The sequence below is a fragment of the Ailuropoda melanoleuca genome, chromosome 7, assembly GCF_002007445.2.
Source record: "Ailuropoda melanoleuca isolate Jingjing chromosome 7, ASM200744v2, whole genome shotgun sequence".
In the NCBI taxonomy this organism is placed as follows: Eukaryota; Metazoa; Chordata; class Mammalia; order Carnivora; family Ursidae; genus Ailuropoda; species Ailuropoda melanoleuca.
The window spans coordinates 105,249,961-105,261,730 of record NC_048224.1 but is presented as its reverse complement, the minus strand read 5'-3'; positions in this window follow the sequence as shown (position 1 = coordinate 105,261,730).

Below are 11,770 nucleotides of genomic sequence, written 5' to 3'. Positions count from 1 at the left end.
CTTTAAGTTTAAGGGACAACAAACAGAACATAGGTACCCTTTCACTTTGTGCAATCACAGCTCCTACCTAAATGCATGGGGATGCCTGAGGGTGTCATTTGAATAATACGTATAAGCAAAATATGCTTCTAAACTTATTTAATTTTCTCCTGAAGGTGTTATAAACAAATATTTTTTATTCTGTGCAGATCCAATTATTTTTCCCGTGGTAGAAATAATGTTTATTCATGATTTGATGAAGGCAGAATGAACAAAAACTAATAGTCACTCAAATTCCCAGGGACTAGTAACCTCGTTTACTCTGCACAATGTTATGTGATTGTGATAAAGAAATGGAATGTAACACAGATAAAGTGGCTGTTTTCATTTTTATATTGGTACTGTGTAGGTTGAGATAACCCAGGTTGAGTTGCAGGGATAACAAGCCAAAAATCTCAGTGACTTCATGCAGCGCAGTTTTCTTTTTTACTAATAATTGGTATTATTTCAGGTCAATGTATATGAAAGAGGAGTGGGGGACACAGGGCTTCTGACTTACATCATTCTTATTCTCTAAGCCAAGCTTACCCAGCTTCCATAAGGAATGTTGCTTGGCACTTGAGAGTGTGAAGGGAGGGAAAATTACAAATAAAAAATTAGAACTTAAAGACTTCCACTCAAAGTGACCGGCACCATCCATTTCATTTACTGAAGCAAGTCAGATAGCCATGCTTAACTTCGTAGACCCAAGAAAGTGCAACCCTATACCCACATGGAATATATTTGTCGATAGACCTCAAGAGGTCCACAGGTGCTATGCAAATTTCTGTGTGAAAACAAGAAAAGAGGTTTAAAAATACCGACGTAATTTTCACTTAAAGTTGTATAATTTTTTTTTGAGTATGGTTGACACAGTGTTACATTAGATTCAGGTATGCCACGTAGGAATTCAACAAGTTTGTACGCTTATGCTATGTTCACAACTGTGGCTACCAGCTGCTCTGATACACCACCAATATCATTGACTATATTCCTTATGCTGTGTCTTATATTCCTGTGACTTACTCATTCCATAATTAGAAGCCCGTATCTCCCACTCCTCTTTACCTATTATGCTCTACCCCTCACCCACCCCTTCTGGCCACCATCAGATTGTTCTCTGTATTTATAGGTCTGATTCTGATTTGTGCTATTTGAGACAAATATTTTATACTTTCAGTCGATCTCCATCTACACAATTTCTACATGCCGAAGCATATAGCATAATCAATAGTAATTTGTTGAATAGTTCTTAGAAATCAGCAAATTGGGAATATTGATTAAGGACTCAGAACTAGAGAGCCCTCAGTACCTGCAACAATCAGTCTGTCTGGGGCTTCTTGATGTTTAAGAAGGTGGTGATGAAAAAATAAGAAAAAGTCCAGCAGGGGGAACCCCAAACTCAGTTACCAATTCTGATCACCAGTCATGTTTATGTGTAAACCAGGAGCCTACTTCAGTGACAGCATAACTAAACTAGACTGGGCAAAGACAGAGAGAGGTCTCTTCCTCTATCTCTAGATATGTCACAATACAATCTCAGAGCATCCAATAATGCTATATTCTGCTCCAGATACTGTCCCTCGAGAGCACTCTTGCTCTGCCCTATAAAATATCCATCTATTTACTCACATCCAGAATTCAGGAAAGAAAACTTCTTTGACAATTTTCATTTAATACATGTGATATGCCAGGCACTGCTACAGAAGGAAGGACTGAAAGATGAAGTATTCACCATCTCTGCCCTGGAGGAGTTTTCTGTGATATGGGGGGGAAAGACAAAATGAAAATAAACTGCAGTACCATATGATTTGTGCTCTAACACAGCCCAAACCATTACTAAAGGGGCAAAAAAGAAGGAACTTTGCATGAAGGAGCTCAAGGATGTTTCCATGAAACTGATTTTATATTCGGAGTAGAAATTTTCCAAGTGAAAAAGTAAAAAAAAGAAAAGAAAAGAAGAAAAGAAAAGAAAAGAAAAAAGAAAAGAAAGAAAAGAAAAGAAAAGAAAAGAAAGAAAAGAAAGGAAAAGAAAAGAAGAAAAGAAAAGAAAAGAAAAGAAAAGAAAAGAAAAGAAAAGAAAAGAAAAGAAAAAGAAAAGAAAAGAAAAGAAAAGAAAAGGAAAGGAAAGGAAAAGAAATAAAAGAAAACAGTGTGGTATAAAGATACATTGTAACACAGTCCTGGTGTTACCAGAGAGTAGTGACTTAATTGCAATTGAGGAATTAACAGAGGTTTTATTTTTGTTGCTGTTAGTACTGTAGTCATTTTAATTAAGGGATCTAGATGATTGGATTTGTTTCAAAAGAAAATAATTCGCTGGCAAAACAATTACTTTAACATTCACCTTTTCCTTTTATTTCACTAGACCAGTGACTAAGTGCTACTTGACCGATCCTCTCATAGATTTCTGTAGAAGCTCTATTCATGCTGCTCATCCCTCAGGGTATTGCACCTTGCACAGATAAATTTTTTTCTCCTTTGATCACCACATCTAACAAATTTTACAGACAATCTCCCTCCCCTTTCCCTAGATCCGTACAGACTCTCTTCTGTTTCAGTATCTCTTTCCTCATCTTATCTCATTTTTTTTCCGTCTTTTTTGTTTGACTGACAGCTTTGGGACCACGTTTTGCTTTTCTTTAATTAAAGCTACTCTTGTGGATTAATTTATCTAGATTTTAACTTGATAAAATTATTATGCTGAAGATAAGGAAAATATTAGTATTCCCAATTTGGAAGAAAATACTAAAATATCTTTTGAAACATCACATCTCATTTGGAGCGTTACCACTCTAATAATTGACTGCTTGTTATTTCTGATTTCATGAAAAACAAAGGTTGAAAGCCTGTTTGCCCCACCCATCCACCCCACCTCCACCAGCACATTGTGAGTCAAATGGGATTCACATAGTAAAAATGTAACAGAAAATGAGTCAGGAAAGTGGTAAAACATTTCTTAGAGAATACTATCATATAGAGGTTGTCATATTTTCTGTGACCCTGGATTGTTTCATTTTTGCGTATGAATGAAATCAAGCATAGTGAATCTTTGTTAAGATTACTTAATACTACAAACATATTAATGGAATGTCAATGATTTTTCCCTATTAAACATGGCACTACTTCTTAATATTCAAGTTTGCCTCAGCTAATACTACATAGGGTATTTTCAGTACTCATTTATCCTACTTGGAAGTCAGAGTTTCATCCAGAAATGATCAGGATTATAATAGTGTTTGTCTTTGACTCTCCACATACATATTAAATGTCTTTTTCAAAATTAATAAATATGTATTAAATTTTAACTCTACATCAGGTATATTGTCATATGTAGTTTGAGAGGCAGGGTTACCACACCTTACTGTCATATTCAAAACCAGATGAAGTATTAAATCATTCATCCAGGAAATACTATTAGATGTAGACTTATATTTTATATGCTACCACAGGTTGTCCCCATGACCCATTCCTCAATGTACTCCTTTGTCAATATCTATTTCCTGAAGACCTGAAAAATATTATGGAATCTTCCAACATCTTCCCCTGAGGTGCTCTGGCCCTTCACATGAGTAGATCAAATATTGTCCAGTGTTTTCAGAGGGATTCAGCTCCTGACTTAGAAATGACCATTGTGTTGACTTTATGCCTCCTTTATAAAATAAGTCCACAGAGGCCATTTCTGCTATTGCTGTGGAAGCCATCAAGAGAAAAAAAACAAAACAAAACAAAAACTTGAATGTTGCTGTTCTGAATAAGGGATTACCTACTCACAGCCACTTCCTGGGTCATGATCAGTATGAAATTGATAGAGAATGACTTTCAAATTTTTTGTTAGAATTCAACCCTGACCATTATTAGATATGATACTTCTTTCTTTCTCCTAAGAGCAACTCTATACCAGTCTAGTTAGTATATCGTCCAGGTGGCAATATTTCCAAAGGGGACCCAGGAGATTCAATCATAAATCTAGTTCAGAAACCTGAATTCTCTTGTTGGAATGACGTGGTCCAGGTTCATCGTATAATGACCACTTGACTGAATCACTGTCCAGTCATCCTACAGTAGCCACACAGGCCAAAGTAGGGATATAGTGATTCCATGTAAATTTATAAAATACCTTTTCCCTCTTGCACCTAGCCATTTTAAGCTAAACGTTTCGATATGAATAAAAGATGACTGGGAAATAGAGGAAGTTATAGTTCTTTGGATGGAATGTACTAATTTTGTGGTGCTGGAATATGAGTAAAAAGCCCAGCACTTGCAGAGGGAACTTTTTGGATGCTTGGTCATACAGAGAATGAAGGGACATTTATAATCGTTGAAAGTTTCTCCTAGAGACTGACTCATGAAGAAAATGCATCAGTTACATTTCCCAAACTGTTGCAGTTGCTTTACATTTAAGTAACTTCTGGGTTGGCTATCATTTCTCAGAGGCTCTGACTGTGTTTTCATTGTCATTCCCTTTAATTTTACTAAGAATTCTATCAGATATAGCAGGATATGGCCCCAGTTTCAAACCCGTCGTTCACAAAACACCTGCTACCACCTCTGTCTGGATTGTCTCCTTTGCATTCTCCTACTCACTCCTTACTCATTGGATACCATGGACAAAGAAGACAATTTGTACTAATTTCTATCAGCAGTTTCTCCAAAAACAAAGACTAAAGTTAATGATTTGAAGTAAATTGGGAAGCCTTAGCCATATGTGCTAGTCTAGAGGACATGCCAGAGGCACTAAGAGATGTAGATACTATTTGGGGACCCCTAGCAATTTTTAACATGGTTGAGTGCTACCATGCACACTTCCTTGACTGTACTTCTTACATGGAAATTCAACCATTAACTTGCCTCCTTCTTGAAACACAATGGCTTACACATTAGAGGTGATCACTGGAGACCTTCACGTGTTTAAGGAAATACCACCAAAAGATTATTTAACTCTTAGACAACGACAAGACCTCTTCAAAGTACCACCACCTTGGTTACTCTGGGGAGCTTCCTGGAGAGATACCGTCTTACTCATTTATACCACCCTGAAAGCTATTATTTTTATGCTAGAAGGGATCTAATTACAGAAGTGGTACAGATGTTCTTGACTTTAGCTGAAGAGATCAACTACACCACTTCAGCCCAAAGAAGACATTCAGGTCAGTCTCAACTCATTGGCCAGTGTTGTTTGTTATGGATGACAGACTTGCCATAGATACCTCCTCGTAATCCATGGTGAAGTCTGAGCAACTGCATATTAGTCTGAGCCAATAGATCGTGTTCTATCTCCATTAGTGCATGAGGTGAAAAATAACAGCACAACGGAAATTTAAGTAACCTGATTTCTTTTTTTTTTTTAAAGATTTTATTTATTTATTTGACAGAGATAGAGACAGCCAGTGAGAGAGGGAACACAAGCAGGGGGAGTGGGAGAGGAAGAAGCAGGCTCATAGCGGAGGAGCCTGATGTGGGGCTCGATCCCATAACGCCAGGATCACGCCCTGAGCCGAAGGCAGACGCTTAACCGCTGTGCCACCCAGGCGCCCCAGTAACCTGATTTCTTAAAGTAAATTTAAGAACTTCTTTTTATAAGGAAAAATCTAATGGTTTTTTAGTTTTTCTTTTTCAGGTTTTGGGAGTCTATGACTTTGAGGTGGTATGGTTGAAGTGCATACTGTAGTTTGGTCTTATCCTACTGGAGTCCTATTGATAGTAGCCCTAATTAAATGCTGTATGAGACAAACTCTGATTTCTTCCCAACCTGTCAGATTAATCCAAGCGGCTGATGGAACAGTGTACTCATAGGGAAATTTGCCAGAAGCCACGACAGAGTAGAAAGAAGGGTTAGATATTGTTGGGAAACAATTCTCCATATGTATCTCATGTTTATGTACATCTTGAGAGCAGTAGTACTGCCCATTGTAAAATGTTTGAGTTCCCTGATCTCAGGGATCCTCCCCTGGAACATTCCTCATTACATGTCCAGGTGTCACTAGGACCTCTATTCATGTGACCCTGTGGGAATTGGCAGTCCGTGAACTGGTACAAGAAAATGCCAATAGTCTGGCTACTGGTTATGCTGGGAATAATTATTCCCTTTGTCTCTGCCCTAGGATTCTGGTGTCTTTGGCCAGCATTTATTAACTGCAACAGGCTAACTTCTTATTTTAAACCCAAGAGCTTTGTATCTTCTGCCCACATGGAATGGTGACAGGCTAGCTTTTTAGTTTGTTTCTAAAAAAAAAAAAAAAAAAAAAAAAAAAAAAAAAAAAAACACAAAAAAAAAACCCACACAATTTGAGATCCTTCACAGTTTTGACATGGACTGATGCCAAACTGCAAGACCACTTATCTTCCTCCAAAACATGTTTTAATCCTGTTTACTGTTTTCCTCTTGCTACTAATTCTTATTCCAAACCTTCATATTGTCTCTGAATTACTGCAAAATCCTTTATTTTTTTCTTTTATGCTACCCCACTGATAGTCAGTAGAGCAATGTAAAAATTTTAAGATATAAATCAATTATGTTCTTCTTGTTATAAACCTTCAATTATTTTTCAAACTTAGGTTATCACCCTTCCATTTGCTATGGCCTACAATATTCGGTGCCGTATAACTTCTGCCAGTCTTTACAAACTTACATAATAGCTCTCTTCTCCTTGTTTACTATAGCCTTGCAACGTAGTCTATGATAATGTTCATGGATACATACAGGTTTCTCCCTTCCCAGAGCCTTATCACATGAACTGCTCCACCTGAGAGCAAGAGTTTCTCAGGTCCAGGGAAGGGCTCATCCCATCTTCTAGATGGGATTTCACCTCCTTGTAAAGACATCAATTAACCATACTACTGAAGCATAAGGCATTTTGTTCTTATTTATTTTTTAAATATTTTTTATCACAAACAGCAATCTTTAAATTTGATTACCCACATATTAAAGCCCTTCCCCCATTAAAATATAAGCACCACGAGGACTGGGATCATATTTGTTTGACTCCTAGTATCCTGAGGGGTTGTCACCTTTATGGGCTGAGTTGTGTCCCTCCCCAAATTCCTTTGTTGAAGCTCTACATCCCAGTACCTCATATTGTGACTGTATTTGGAGACAGGACCCATAAAGAAGTAATTAAGTTAAAAGAACTCATTAGAATGGACCCTAGTGGAATATGACTGATATCCTTATAAGAAGAAATGTAGTGACACAGAGAGACACCAGGGATGCTCAAACAATAAAAACAACAACCAAACAAAAAAATGTTGTGAGGGGGCGCCTGGGTGGCACAGCGGTTAAGCGTCTGCCTTCAGCTCAGGGCTTGATCCCGGCGTTATGGGATCCAGCCCCACATCAGGCTCCTCTGCTATGACTGCTTCTTCCTCTCCTGCTCCCCCTGCTTGTGTTCCCTCTCTCGCTGGCTGTCTCTATCCTGTCAAATAAATAAATAAAATCTTAAAAAAAAAATGTTGTGAGGACAGAGCAAGGTGATAGCCATCAGCAAGCCAAGGAGATGCCCCTCCAGAAAAACCAACCCCAGCAACACCTTGATCTCAGCCTTCTAGCCTTCAAAACCAAGAGAGTAAATGTACATTGTTTAAGCTATCCCATCTGTGTGGTTTTTTTTGTTGTTGTTATGGCAGGCCTAGAAAACTGATACAAGCACTATGTCATAACATAATTAATTCTTAATATATATTTTTAAGATGAATTAATGAAAAAAGCAGAATCTAATAGCGTTACATCCATTCCACAATGCTCATGTCTGAGCTACCAAGAAATGTGCTTTTACTTTTCATCACAGCTGAATAAGAAAGTACTTCTTTCCATTCAAAAATGTTATGGGAAAACTTTAGGAAAAAAAAAAGAAGATTGATGATGTACTCTGTGTGTCTGACAATGCTAAAGATGAAGTCTATGAGATAGCACAGTTCTTGAAAAATGATGATAGTGTTTTGTCCATAGGATTTTTGAATGATGGGGTCTACAGTCAGTGATATCAGTATAGTTCTTTTTTCTTGAGGTATTTTATAGAATAAATCTAAATGTTATCAGAACAAACAATGTCTAGCTAACTGAACAGAATACCAAAGAGTTAGAAACTCTTTCCCAGAGATATTTTATTAAATGTAATATTCATAGATTTCTGTTATATTTGTTTTTAAGAGCAAAGTTGGTGCTGAGTAGCAGTGTGAATGTGTTCTTGCACCTCTTGTCTTTCAAAACTATTTCCATTTTCTCATATTTGACAGTTGTCCAGTACTCTTTTATCACTCTTTTCCTGGTCAAATTTGCTGTCAGGAAAAAATGAAATATCAGATATTTATTCTTCAATATGAATTTCTATTTAACTCCTTCTAGGGATGTTTATATGTTAAACCATATCTTTAATTACAGAATGGAAATCCTTGCTAAAATGAACCAAGACATCAAATTTTGGAGTTGGGAAGTCTTTCTTAGGGATCCTGAAGAAATAAGTCCACCTTTGCTTCTTTTAATACAAAGCTTAAACCCACTCTACTGCCAATAAAAGGTCCTGAGAGGTTACATAGCATATCTTTCAAGAAGACTCAGTATTTCTGTCATGTAACAGTTTACTCTGAGATATTTTTGGTATATGGGTCCCTCTTCCACTATGGCCCACAGCTGATTAGACCGGGCATAGACAACTTATTGGAAGATAGTTTGTATTGCCTGATATGGTTGCAAATGACAATTTCCCAGTAGGTAAACTACTTAGTGGTTCCAATTAGAAAAAACAAGATTTTTTTTTCTCTCAGAGACTTTGTTTATAGGACATAGATGAGAGGGTGGATGGGCAGACAGTGGCAGAGAGACACACATACTGCACAGTAGTCAAGAAAAGATATTAATTTATTTTACATTCAACAGACACTTGAGAATATGCAGGGAACTGTGCTAGGTAGACATCAAGAAGAAAAGAAATCAATTAACACAAGTCCTAAGTGGGAGAAGCCATTAGTCAATAAAAATCAGAAGTAATCAGAATGTAAGAGTTATATTTTGCTTAGCAGTTCAAATATTTAACATTTTATTATACAAAAGTAAGGAAAGGATTGTATTAAAATGCCAAGTATACATCACCCAAGCACAATATTTAGAAACAGTCTTATTCCATTTATGTGCCATCCACAGCACAACTCAACACTCCCTGAAATTTTTAATCAAATCCTAGATATCAAATTATTTTATCTGAATATTTCAAAATCTATCTCTAAGTGATTGGGGGCTCCAAGTGTAAAACCCACAGTAACATTATTCCAAATAAAATATTTAGCAATAACTTCCCAGTAATGTTAACTATCTAGTCAGTTTTCACATTGATTGTCTATTATGGTGTTTCTCGAGTTATTTGGCCTCAGGGAATCTTTACACTCTTAAAGATTATTGAAGTTCCCAAATCTCTTTTGCCTTATGGAGTCATATCTATTGATGTTCATTTATCATAAATTAAAATGAAGAAATTAATTTTGTGATTTATTAATTCACTTAAAAGCCATAAAACTCAAATCCATTTTAACACAAGTTCCACATCTTAAATGAAAAATAACTGTATTTCCCCCTGAAAATGAAATGAAGAGCATTACTTTACGTTTTTGTAAGTCTCTCCAATATCTTGCTTAGTAGAAGATCGCTAGATTCTCATATCTTATTTTGCATGCAATATGTTACTATCTGTCATTTTAATGGAAGTATAGGAAGAAATTTATCCTCCCCCCCTTTTCCATATTGCTGGAAAATGAAGAAATGCTTTGAATAGCATTTTTTTTTTCAAAGCAGGGACTAGAATATTGAAGTTCTCTCCTCCTGGCTCAGCCATCAACCAGCTGTGTATGTCTCATTGTCTTGGTGTCTAGATGACACTAGAGCAATGAGTTAAATTTTTTTTAACAAAACCCACCGTTTGGGGAGCCTCAATATATGAAACAGATAAAAGTGGAACTATTAAAGGTAGATCATTAGTTAGAGATCTGGACTTCTACCTGTCTTTTTTTCCCCCCTCTCCAACTGGTCACTCCTAAGGCCTTTTGAATGAGCAAGAAGCATGGTTGGAAATCTGTCTCAAAGGTTCTTCTATGCCAGCCCCAGACAACACATTTCTGGGGGTGGGGGTAAAAACAGTTAGGATGAAGGGCAAGGCTGTCGTGTAGCTTTACCGAGGAGGACCTGACATGCATCTGGCATCAGGGACCCCAGCTCTTCAGACTTTACCCTGCCAGGCTCTGAATAGCATTTTTAGATAATTGTGGATACTCTTTATGATATTATAACAAATGGGATAAGTGGGAGGTTTTTTTTCCCCCAACTTTATTAAAGAATAATTGACAAATATAATTGTGTATATTTAAAATGGACAATGTGATGATTTGATATGCACACATTGTAGAATAACTACCAAGATCAAGATAATTAACACATCCGTCAGTTATTAGTTGACTGTGTGTTGGGCAGACATGTGTGCGTGTGGTGAGAACACCTAAGATCCACTCTCAGCAACTTTCAAGTATTCATTACCGTATTATCAACAGAGTCACCATGCTGTACATTAGATCCTCAGAACTGAAACTGAAAATTTATACACTTTAACCTGCATCTCCCCATTCCCTCTCCCCAAGTCCTGTCAACCACCATTCTATCCTTTGTTTCTAAGAAATTGGCCTTTGTTTTTTGTTTTTGTTTTTTTAAGATTCCACATAGGGGCACCTGGATGGCTCAGTCAGTTAAGTGTCTGACTCTTGATTTTGGCTCAGGTCATGATCTCAGGATCCTGGGATTGAGCCCGCATTGGGCTTGACATTCAGTGGGGAGTCTGCTTAGGGATTCTGTCTCTCCCTCTGCCCTTCCCTCCATTTGCATGCTCTCTCTCTCTCTCAGATAAATAAATAAATCTTAAAAAGAGAGAGAGAGAGAGATTCTACATATAAGTGATACTGTGTATTTGCCTTTTTTCATATGTTAAGTCCTAACTCCCAGTACCACAGAATGTGACTGTATTTGGAGACAGAGTTTTAAATAGTTAAAGTAAAATGAAGTAATGGGGGTGGGAGCTAATTCAGTATGACAATCTCTAAAACTGTGAGGAAATACATTTCTGTTATATAAACCACACAGAATGTGGTACTTTGTGATGGCAGCCCTAGAAAACTAATATACTCTCTTTCTTTTTCTTTTAGTTCTTTCTTATCATGTTTATTAAGGAAATTTGGTTATTAGTACTCTAGTGGTTCTCACTTTCTGGATTGTGATGGCTACTTCCCTGTGATATCATATATCATTTAACATGTATATCATAGATACCCCATAACTTCTCTGTCCTCCATATTTATGTAAATTAATGTTTCCTTCTATAGGAAACTTCATGCTCATGTTTTTCAACATTTACTTCAAAAATTATATTCATGTTTTCGTGAGGATTCACATAATACCTTCGCCATTCATCTTTTCATGATCTTATTAGTCATTTAGTATTATTGTCTTTAGACATTAATTTATTTTTAAAAAATTATAAACCATCCAAACGCACACATGTATGAATTGTGGGGAGGGCTCAATATGATAAGGCATGTTAAGCCATTTGACATTTAACCTTTAATACAATCCTTCAAGATAATTATTGTTAGAATTAACATTTTGTGAAGAAGAAAGCTGAACTTAAGGGAGGTTAAGTTGTTTTCAAAATATCGTAAGTACAATAAGAATTAGAATGGGCTTGAACCCATGTTCACTGACAGTGTTTACGTTCTTTCC